This window comes from Phyllostomus discolor, chromosome X (assembly GCF_004126475.2).
Source record: "Phyllostomus discolor isolate MPI-MPIP mPhyDis1 chromosome X, mPhyDis1.pri.v3, whole genome shotgun sequence".
Taxonomy (NCBI): domain Eukaryota; kingdom Metazoa; phylum Chordata; class Mammalia; order Chiroptera; family Phyllostomidae; genus Phyllostomus; species Phyllostomus discolor.
The window spans coordinates 81,329,084-81,339,320 of record NC_050198.1 but is presented as its reverse complement, the minus strand read 5'-3'; the positions used below and the strand labels follow the sequence as shown (position 1 = coordinate 81,339,320).

General features: G+C 37.7%; 1 pseudogene; it reads left to right on the top strand.

Moving 5' to 3' along the window:
• Positions 1 to 2,148: 2,148 nt before the first annotated feature.
• Positions 2,149 to 2,489, top strand: LOC114505499 (annotated as a pseudogene).
• The last annotated feature ends 7,748 nt before the right edge of the window (positions 2,490 to 10,237 follow it).

The following is a 10,237-nucleotide window of genomic DNA, read 5'->3' as shown; positions in this document are numbered from 1 at the left end:
TATCCCCTGAGGAGAGAGGAGTACTTCATCCATCCTGGGTGCTACCATTGTGTTAAAGACACTCCTCTATTAGTGTCCTTATTACACTTGTTGCACATGTTCTCCCTCTGCTCCTTAAATATCTTGTCTATGTCACGTCTGTCTCCCCAGTGCTTTGCACTGAGGGTTCACTTAATACGTTTTTGGTGATTAAATGAATATTTCTAATGATCATTTTAATCTGGGCTGGCTTCAGTCTCTCCTCTAAATGTCAGGTTTCACCATGTACTAGGTTGACACCAACCTCCCTCTAACAAAATTAGAATATAGATGAGGGTCTGAGCCATCTGTTCTGTTCTGTTTGATTTAAGGTCATCTGTGGCTTTAGCATCCTGATTTTAACACTACATTTCATACATTCATTTCCTGCAGTTCTGCTTCCTACAAAAGTAAACACGTGGAGGGATGGTCACAATAATAAGGAAGCCAAGACTACAGCTAAAGCAACAATAACTATAACAATAATAAATGCAACTAATAGTTAATGAAATTTTACTATGCCCTAGTAGGTATGCTAATATTTTACATATGTGATACCACAAAACTTCACAACAGTCATATGAAATAGACACTATTATTATCACTGTTTTACAGATGAGGAAATTGGGGTTCAGAAAGGGTAAATACCAAAATTTCACTGCAAGCAAGTTGTAGCGTCCAGCTGACTCAGCTTAGTCTACTGACAAGTATACCCATCAATATTCTGGCTTCCTTGGGATTTTTAAAACCATTTACTTTTAATAGCAAAAGAGAAGCAACATGTGTCTGGAATTTAAAGGCATTTCAGGCAATTGTTTCACTGAATGAAAGAAGGGATGTTTCAAAGGTTAGGTGGGAGAAAGGTTTTCTTTTTAGTATGAATCTATCCCGTTAAGGAAAGCTGTGGAAATGACTACATTAGTCATTTCATAGGATCAGAGGTAGTGATGAGAATGGATGTGTGCTAAATTCAGTCATATTATTCTCTTATCTTGTGATCCTCTTGACGCTGGGGTTCCTGATAATGAGATTCAGAACCATTTTTCCTGTATGATGCCACAATTAGCCAGAGTTATCTCCTCTGTCCTCAACTGAAATTCCTTGGAAGTGGGTAGGGAGCAACCTCGGAGGTTGAAAGACCTCATGAGAGAGGGATGCCTCCTGATGAAAAGTGATACAGGTAGTAGCCAGAGATAATTATTGGACCAGAAGACCCCAGGTTTTATTCCCTAACAATAGCAAATACTTGATGAACATGATGATTAGTGCCAATGCGGTATCTGCACCGCTGGTGTGGATGCAGATTAGGGATATATAAAAGCTGACAAACTCAGGAAAGAAACTAAGAATTTGGTTTGATTATGTGGAAGTAATTCTAATTACAGGCATTTATGTGAACTGTTTGCAATTTATGCCTAATTGCCACCAAGCACAATAACAATTATGCATATCATCAAATATGTGTCAGATTAATTTTGTTGTAAATTCTGATTATAACAGCAAACCCTATATGTGCATGTTCTGTCTTCAGAAATTGTTGCTCAGATTGTTCACAGTTTAGGAAAGACTGAGAGACAGCATTATCTGGGGGATCAAGAGTGTGGAAGTTGCAGAGGCGTCTGCCTGGGGTTGAATATTTACTATGGGTAGCACACAAAGTGGATAATCAGCAAATGCATAAATCCCTGAAGCTTAACTTCACCAGAGCCCTGCAGGAGCTCCACAATCTATTATTCATTTATTGTTGATTCTATGGCATTATTCATCCCCACGGCATGTCTCAAACCTCTTCTCTTTTTGGCCTCTCAACTTACCACCTCCTCTCTCTGAGTCTTGTTCAGTGGGTAAGAATGACCTCATCCTGGCCCTTGCACAGCAGGGCTGGTCGAAGCCCCCATACTCTGCCTCACAAATTTTCTTAATAATGCAATATTTTTCTCCTGTGGGCCTCTGGCCTCTGACAACTAGGTATGCCCTTTCACCTGTGCTCTGGTCCCTTCCCTTTCTACCTCCTTAAGCACTAGTTCTCTGCCCCATCATTTTACTATGTCTTCCATCTGTTTCACTGCGTTTTTCCATGTACATAGTAGGCACTCAGTGAATCTTTGTTGAAATTTCCTTCAGACACACATGGTGCATAATGGGGCACACACACCTGTACATAACATCCCTCCAGTTACTACCATTTTGCCCCCTTCCTCAAATTTAACCTTGAACTTATTGTACATCTTGTGTATACAGTTAGGTTAAAATTCCAGAAAGGAGATTGGCATTGACATTGAACCCACAGACAAAGTGAAGTGAATCAAGGAATGTGTGGAAGAGAAAGAGGGAATCCCCCACAGTAGCAGCTTGTCTACTGTGGTAAACAGATGAATGACAAGAAGACAATAGCTAATTACAAAATCCTAGGTGGTTCCATCCTCCATCTGGTACTGGCTTTAAGAGGGGGAGGTGGTATTAGGCAGTGATGGACCCTCCTTCCATCTTACCTCTTTGACCTGTCCCCTCATAATGAGGCATTATATATCTTATCACTCTCTGGGTCTACTGGTAAGACACTGGGAAGACCCCAGAATGCAGTGTTCCTGGTCCAAAGGGTCCTTGCTGGCTATTAGGTTTTAGATTGCAGACCTATGTGCTTCCCTCTCTTATGGCTATGTCCCTGGTTCTCAGTAAAATAAAATATTTAAAAAACATTGAGAGTACAGGCTGGGAACCAAAGTGCCCCAGGTTCGATTCCCAGCCAGGGTACATGCCTGGGTTGCAGGCCATAACCCCCAGCAACCGCACATTGATGTTTCTCTCTCTCTCCCTCTCTCTCTCTCTCTCTCTCTCTCTCTCTCTCTCTCTCTCTCTCTCTCTCTTCCTCTCTTCCCTCTCTAAAAATAAATAAGTAAAATCTTAAAAAAATAAAAATAATTGAGAAAAAGGGGTTTCTGTCTTTTTTCCCCTGATTTCTTTGTACAGCTTTAAGCACTAAAAAATCCTGAGAGATTCCTTCCTATCAATCTTTACAGGTTGATTTTTCTGAGGGAAGATGGAGATATCTAGTACTTTCTCCTCCAACTTGCTTTGAAGAGCCTGAGTAAGGTAGTAGAAAGCATGTGTCTTGGGTAACAGAGGAATTGGGCTCCATTCTAGACCCTTCCACTCAGTGATTAAGAGACTTGGGCAACTGACTTTATTTTTCTAAGGTCCAGCTACCTCATCAGAAAAATTGGAATAATAATAGAAGCTATCTTACAGGGTTGTTGTGAGGATAAAATGACAAGCTGATGAAAAGGGCCTGACACACACTAGTGATAATTCTTAGGCAGAAAGGTTGAGCTCCAGTGGTTCACTCACACTGATGATTTGTTCCTCCTACATTGGTAATAATAAGCCAGGATTTCAACAACTGGAAATCTACTTATATCCATATTAATATTTTATTCTTACTTCTAGAGCAGTAGTTCTCATTCCTGTGAGTCCTCATACTCCCTCTTAATAACAAATATTTTGTGACTCCCCCTTCACTATTCTGAAATAAATTTTAGAGATAATATAACTGACCTACAAACATAATTTCACAAAAATCAATATAGTGACCTAAGTATAATATAAGTAAGAAATTAAAGTAAGTTATAATAATATGATATTTATTTGAATATACATGTATAAATGCAAGAGCATGACTACATCAGGCAACATAATGAAATACATGATTGTACCAACTTAAAATGAATATGTTTATATTTAAGAAAAGTAAGAGGATTGAGAGACATTACATATAAGAAAGGGAAACATAAAAATACAAAGATATAGGAAAACATTAAGATAAAAGCTACCATTGAGACAAGACAGGATTCATATAATTATAAACAATTTTTTTAACCTATATTATGGTTCACTGAAGTATTTGAAAACTGTGTGGGATACAAGATAACTCTTCACTATACAGGATTATCCCATGCACTTCAAAACAACTAGCATCACTGGCCTCCATCTACTGAATGCCAGTAGAACCTTCCAAACATTGTGGCAAACAAAATATCTCCACAATTTTCCATACACATCCTAATGTATGGAAATCACTTAATTAAGAATCAGTACTCTAGTGCATGGCCAATAGTAAGAAAAGGACAAATCTGGCAAGAGTCATTAAACTTGTTTTCCTAAGATGTGTGAAGCTTCATAGGTTGGAATTCTTTGTCTTTGCAATGTTTCTGGTGACCTTTTTTAAGGGACTTTGAAATACAGTGTTGAGATCCTGATAGTAATAGCAAACAACTGAACTTTGCTCCCTTATGTGCTTACTCTAGTCCTACTTCATCTTCTCAAATATTTGTAACCAATTCAACACTATCTCACTGATTCCACCCATTTTCTGACCCATGAAATAACTTCTTTCTTGAGATAGGTCAACAATCCTACACATAATAGTAGCTTGGTAACAATTGAGTGCTATCCAGCACTCATAATTTCTTTGGTTACCATTTAAATTTGTGCCACCTTCAAACCTACTAGCTTTCAGTCACTCTAACACCAAGCCTTTGACATCCAGCTGGTAACCATTTTGTTGTTTGTATGTTTTCTTGATTTCATGTTGATTATTTTTAGGTACCAAATTTTTATTTTATTCTGTGTTAATAGGAATATGTCCAAAATGCACTCTGCTTTACTAAAGTCATAGTTATGAGCAGCATTATTTCTTTGATGTTACATACCATTCAACTGAAATTTTTACTTTAATAACTATGTTTTTTCAAAATTTTATTGGAAAAACTTTCATAATTGTTACCACAAAGTTTAAAATATTTTAAATTAAATTCCTAAAATTCCACAACCTACATTCTACCATTAATATTTTACTGTAATTGCTTTTTTAGATATACATCAGTCTTCCTTTCCACCCATCAATCCATAACATTTTTAATGTATTTCAAAGTAAATTGCAAACATCCATTCACTTATCCATAAATCTTTCAGAATTTACAACATTAATTAGAGTTCAGTATTTCCTTATAGATTTCTTGGAATGTAAATTTTAATACCATGAAATGCAAAAGCCTTAAATCCACATTTGAAAAGTTTTGACAAATGCACACATGTGTATAAACTAAATACCTTTCAACATATAGGATATTATCATCATCCCAGAGTTCTCTCATTTCCCAACCCAGTCAATACTTGTCTCATCCCACCAGAGACAAACATTGTTCTGATATTTTTCTACAATAGGTTACTCTTAGCTGCTTTGGAACTTTGTATGCATGTAATAAGACAGTACACACTTTTGAAAATGAATTTTTGGCACAAAATAAAATATGTAAGATTAATCCATAATGTTTCATGTAGTCTGTAGTTTGTTCCTTATTACCATGAGTAATAATAATTTTTATGAATGGTTAGCTATTCTCATATTGATAGGCCTCTGGGCTGTTTCCAGTTTTTGGCTATTGTGGTTAAATCTTCTAAGAATGTTTATGTACAAGTTTTTATGTGGATATATGTTTTTTATTTATATTGAACAAATATGTAGGCTTGCAATTTCTTGGTCATAGGATAATTTAGGGTTTTTTAAAAGATTTTATTTATTTATTTTTAGAGACAGAAGGGAGGGAGATAGAAAGAGAGAGAGAAACATCAATGTGTGGCTGCTGGGGGTTACGGCCTCCAACCCAGGCATGTACCCTGGCTGGGAACTGAACCTGTGACACTTTGGTTTGCAGCCCACGCTCAATCCACTGAACTATGCCAGCCAGGGCCAGATAATTTAGTTTTATTTTTAAAATTGCAGAACCATTTTTCAAAGTTGTTTTATCATTTTATACTCCCACCCAAATTTAGAAAAGTTTTGATTGCTACACATCTTTGCCCACACTGGTGCTGGAAGTTTTCTTAATTTTAACTGTTTAGATGGGTGCACATTGATATTCTATTGTAGTATTAATTTGCTTTTTTCTCATGGCTAATAATATTGAGTACTTTTTCGTATGTTTTAGCCATTGTATATTTGCCTTTGTGAAATGTCTCTTCAAAGCTTTTGTTCCCTTAAAATATCTTAGGATAAATTTAAATTTACATAGTTTCAAAATTTTATTTTTCAGTTACAGTTTACATTCAATATTATTTTGTATTAGTTTCAGGTATACAGCATAGAGGTTAAGCAATCATATGCTTTACAAAGAGATTCCCCCAATACCATGCATTCTTATTACAGTATAATTGACTACATTTTCTGTGCCATATTTTTATATGACTATTGTAACTACCCTGTGACTATTTTGTAACTACCAATTTGCACATCTTAGTCCCTTCACCTTTTTTACTTAGCTAGCCCCCAGGATTTATAGAAGACTTGCAAGAGTAATATGGATAGTTTCTGTATAATCTTCACCAAGCCTCCCTTAATTTTAATACAATTACCAAAGTTTATACCGTCACCGTACTATTAACTAAACTACAGACTTTATTAGGATCCCACTAGTTTTTCTACTGATGTCCTTTTTCTGTCCTAGGATCAAATGCAGGGTGCCACCTTATATTTACTTAGCATAACTCGATAGACTCCTCTAATCTGTGAGAGTTTCTCAGTCTTTCCTTGTCTGTCAAAACCTTGGTACTTTGAAAGAATATTGGTCAGTTATTTTGCACAATGTCCTTCCCTATGGCTTTGTCCATGTGACCTTTATGCATGTTCCTTAGCAACCTTTACTCCTCTTTCCCCCATTATCCCCTCCCACCTCCCCTCAAGTTACTGTCAATTTCTTCTTTTTTTTATTTTTAAAATATATTTTATTGATTATGCTATTACAGTTGTCCCATTCTCCCCCTTGTTCCCTTCCACTCTGCATCTCCCTCCCACCCACATCCCCCCCTTACATCCATGGATCACATCCATGGATCATACATGTAAGTTCTTTGGCTTCTATATTTTCAATATATACTTAACCTCCCCTTGTCTATTTTGTACCTACCATTTATGCTACTTATTCCCTGTACCTTTTCCCCCATTCCCCCTCCCCATCCCCACTGATAACTCTTCATGTGATCACCATTTCTTTGATTTTGTTCTTGTTCTAGTTATTTGCTTAGTTCATTTTTAGTTTTGTTTATTTTAGGTTCAGTTGTTGATAGTTGGGAGTTTGTTGTCATTTGTTCATATTTTTTATCTTCTTTTTCTTAGATAAGTCCCTTTAACATTTCATACAATAAGGACTTGGTGATGATGAACTCCTTTAACTTGACCTTATCTGGGAAGCACTTTATCTGCCCTTCCATTCTAAATGATAGCCTTGCTGGATAGAGTCAGCTTGGATGTAGGTCCTTCCTTTTCATCACTTTGAATAGTTCTCTCCAGCTCCTTCTTGACTGTAATGTTCCTTTTGAGAAATCAGCTGATAGTCTTATGGGAACTCCTTTGTAAGTAACTGTCTCCTTTTCTCCTGCCACTTTTAAGATTCTCTCCTTATCATTAATCTTGGGTAGTGTAATTATGATGTGCCTTGGTATGTTCCTCCTTGGGTCCAACTTCTTTGGAAATCTCTGGGCTTCCTGGACTTCCTGGAAGTCTATTTCCTTTGCCAGACTGGGGACATTTTCCTTCATTATGTTTTCAAATAAGTTTTCAATTCCTTGTTCTTCCTTTTCTCCTTCTGGTGCCCCTATAATTCAGATGTTGGAACATTTAAAGTCATTCTAGAAGTTCCTGAGCCTCTCCTCATTTTTTGAATTCTTGCTTCTTCATTCTGTTCTGGTTGAATGTTCTTTCTTCCTTCGGCTCCAAACCATTGATATGAGTCCCAGTTTCCTTCCCATCAATATTGGTTCCCTAAGCATTTTCCTTTATTTCACTTTTCATAGCCTTCACTTTTTCCTCAATTTTGCAACCATACTCAACCATATCTGTGAACATCCTGATTACCAGTGGTTTTTTTTTTTTTTTTTTTGAGCTCTGCATCTGATAGATTGGCTATCTCTTTGACACTTAGTTGTACTTTTTCTGGAGTTTTGATCTCTTCTTTCATTTGGGCCATTTTTTTTTGTCTCCACACACCTGTTATATATTAAGGGGTGGAACCTTAGGTATTCACCTGGGTAAGGCAACCCATATTGTTTTGTTGTGGTACTGTATGTGGGGAGGGGTTCCAAGAGGGAACAATGCCACTTGTTCAGCTCTCTGCTAGCTTTCAGCCACTTCCACCACTACCCACAAGCAAATTGGGCCTTTCTGGTGCTTATTCCTGGGTGGGTGGTTTTGTGCATGTTCTAGAGCCCTGTGGGTGGCTTCAAGAAACTCTCCTGTGAGGCTGGGAGTTTCTCCCACTGCCACACCTCCCGCAGGTTTTTCAAGTCAGAGATTTTGAGGCTTTATTTCTCCATGCTGGAACCCCAGTTTAGGTGGTCTGTCTCGCTCCTTGAGTTTTCCTCCCAGTTTATCCACATGCAAATGTGGAAACACCCAGTCCACCAGCCACCACTTCACCCATCCAGGTCCTTTGTGCCCTGGCTGCCTGTCCCCGCACCTCCTACTGATCTGGATGAATGTTCCTTTAACTCCTTGGTTTTTGGAGTTCCATACAGTTCAATTTCCTTCCAGTTCTGGTTGTTTTTTGTTTTTAAATTTGTCTTTGTCCTTCTATTGGTTGTACAAGGAAACACAGTGTATCTACCTATGCCTCCATCTTGGCTGGAAGTCTCTGTACTTTTTATCTTCCAGGGCACCTCCATATTTCTGTATTTAACCCTTTATCCTCCCACTCAGCTGAGACAGACAAAGCAGCTGTGGCAATATTCAGAGCGGTGACTCTCATGCTGTGGCCAAGGTTGCAGGTTCCATTCCCAGTCAAGGTGCATTCCGGAGGCAATCAATTGTTTCTTCTTGCTCGCATCAATGTTTCTCTCTCTCCTTTCCTCTGTCTCCATTAACATCATCTCCCCAACACTGTCTTCTTCTTGGGCTGTTGAATAGGATCCAGGCTCACACATTCTTCTTGGAAGTAAAATATATTCAAATCCTCAAAGACCAGCAGCTCCTTTCTGAGGCTGTGCCACCCCTGGGCGCTTGCTAAGAGTGACCCAGAGACCCAGGTTCTGGGAGATACTGGGTCAGTTTCTCTATATTTCAATGTCACTGGTTATGTTTTGCTTGCTTGTTTGTTTTGTTGATTAGAATCCACTTCTAATGAGATCATATGGTATTTGTCTTTCACCACCTGGCTTATTTCACTTAGCATAATGCTCTCTAGTTCCATCCATGCAGTCACAAAGGGTAGAAGCACCATCTTTCTTTCTGCTGTGCAGAATTCCATCATGTAAATGTACCATAGTTTTTTTCCACTCATTTACTTATGGACACTTAGGTTGCTCTCAGCATTTGGCTATTGTAAATTGTGCTGCTATAAACATTGGGGTGCATAGGTTCTTTTGGATTGGTGTTTCAGGGTTCTTAGGAGCTGTGCTGTGGTTCTTCAAGTCAGAAAATCTGTGGGTTTTCTAATGGAATTGTGGTCCTCCCATATGGCACTGACTACATCTGGCTTTGAGGCTAAAAGTCTTGAAAACAGGTGATTCATTGTACGTCATCCCCCTTTCCCAAGTGTGAACTCCTAGAATCTGTTTGCTTTTGTTCACTCTATAGAGCTGTTAGGTCATTATTTCTTATATTTTGTCCAGAGTTTATAGATGTCATCTATGTAAAGTTAGAACTTTCTTGGTCACATCAGAAGTGTAACTCTGATGATTGTTTTGAATTTCTAGTTTTTCTTTGGTGTTATAATATGACATAAAACTCATTATGAACCTACTTGCTTTCTATCAATCTGATTATCTCACCTAGCATGGAATTTACAGCTGCGTCTTTTAACTGAGAGCCACAACTACTATACTACACAGTGATTTGTCCATGGGACTTCATCTATATATCAGCCATAGTAATTCACCATGATGTTATTTTTCTGATCTGTACTATTTATTGTCTTTCCAATTTTAAACCCAGCCATTTTTGCATTGACAAACAAAATTGCAAAAGAGGTTTGTGAAAAAGTTAGTCAGTTAGGTCTTTTGAATGTTGTATAAGATTACAAACTGACTTCAATATTACCAGCGAGAAGGCCCATATATTATTGCTAATAGTCAAGGTAAAGCAACTGCGAGTAAAATAATTTTAATGTTTTTGCTGCTTTTAGACAATGTTCACCTTTATTCAAATAGCCAGACTTCTGTTAAACTGATA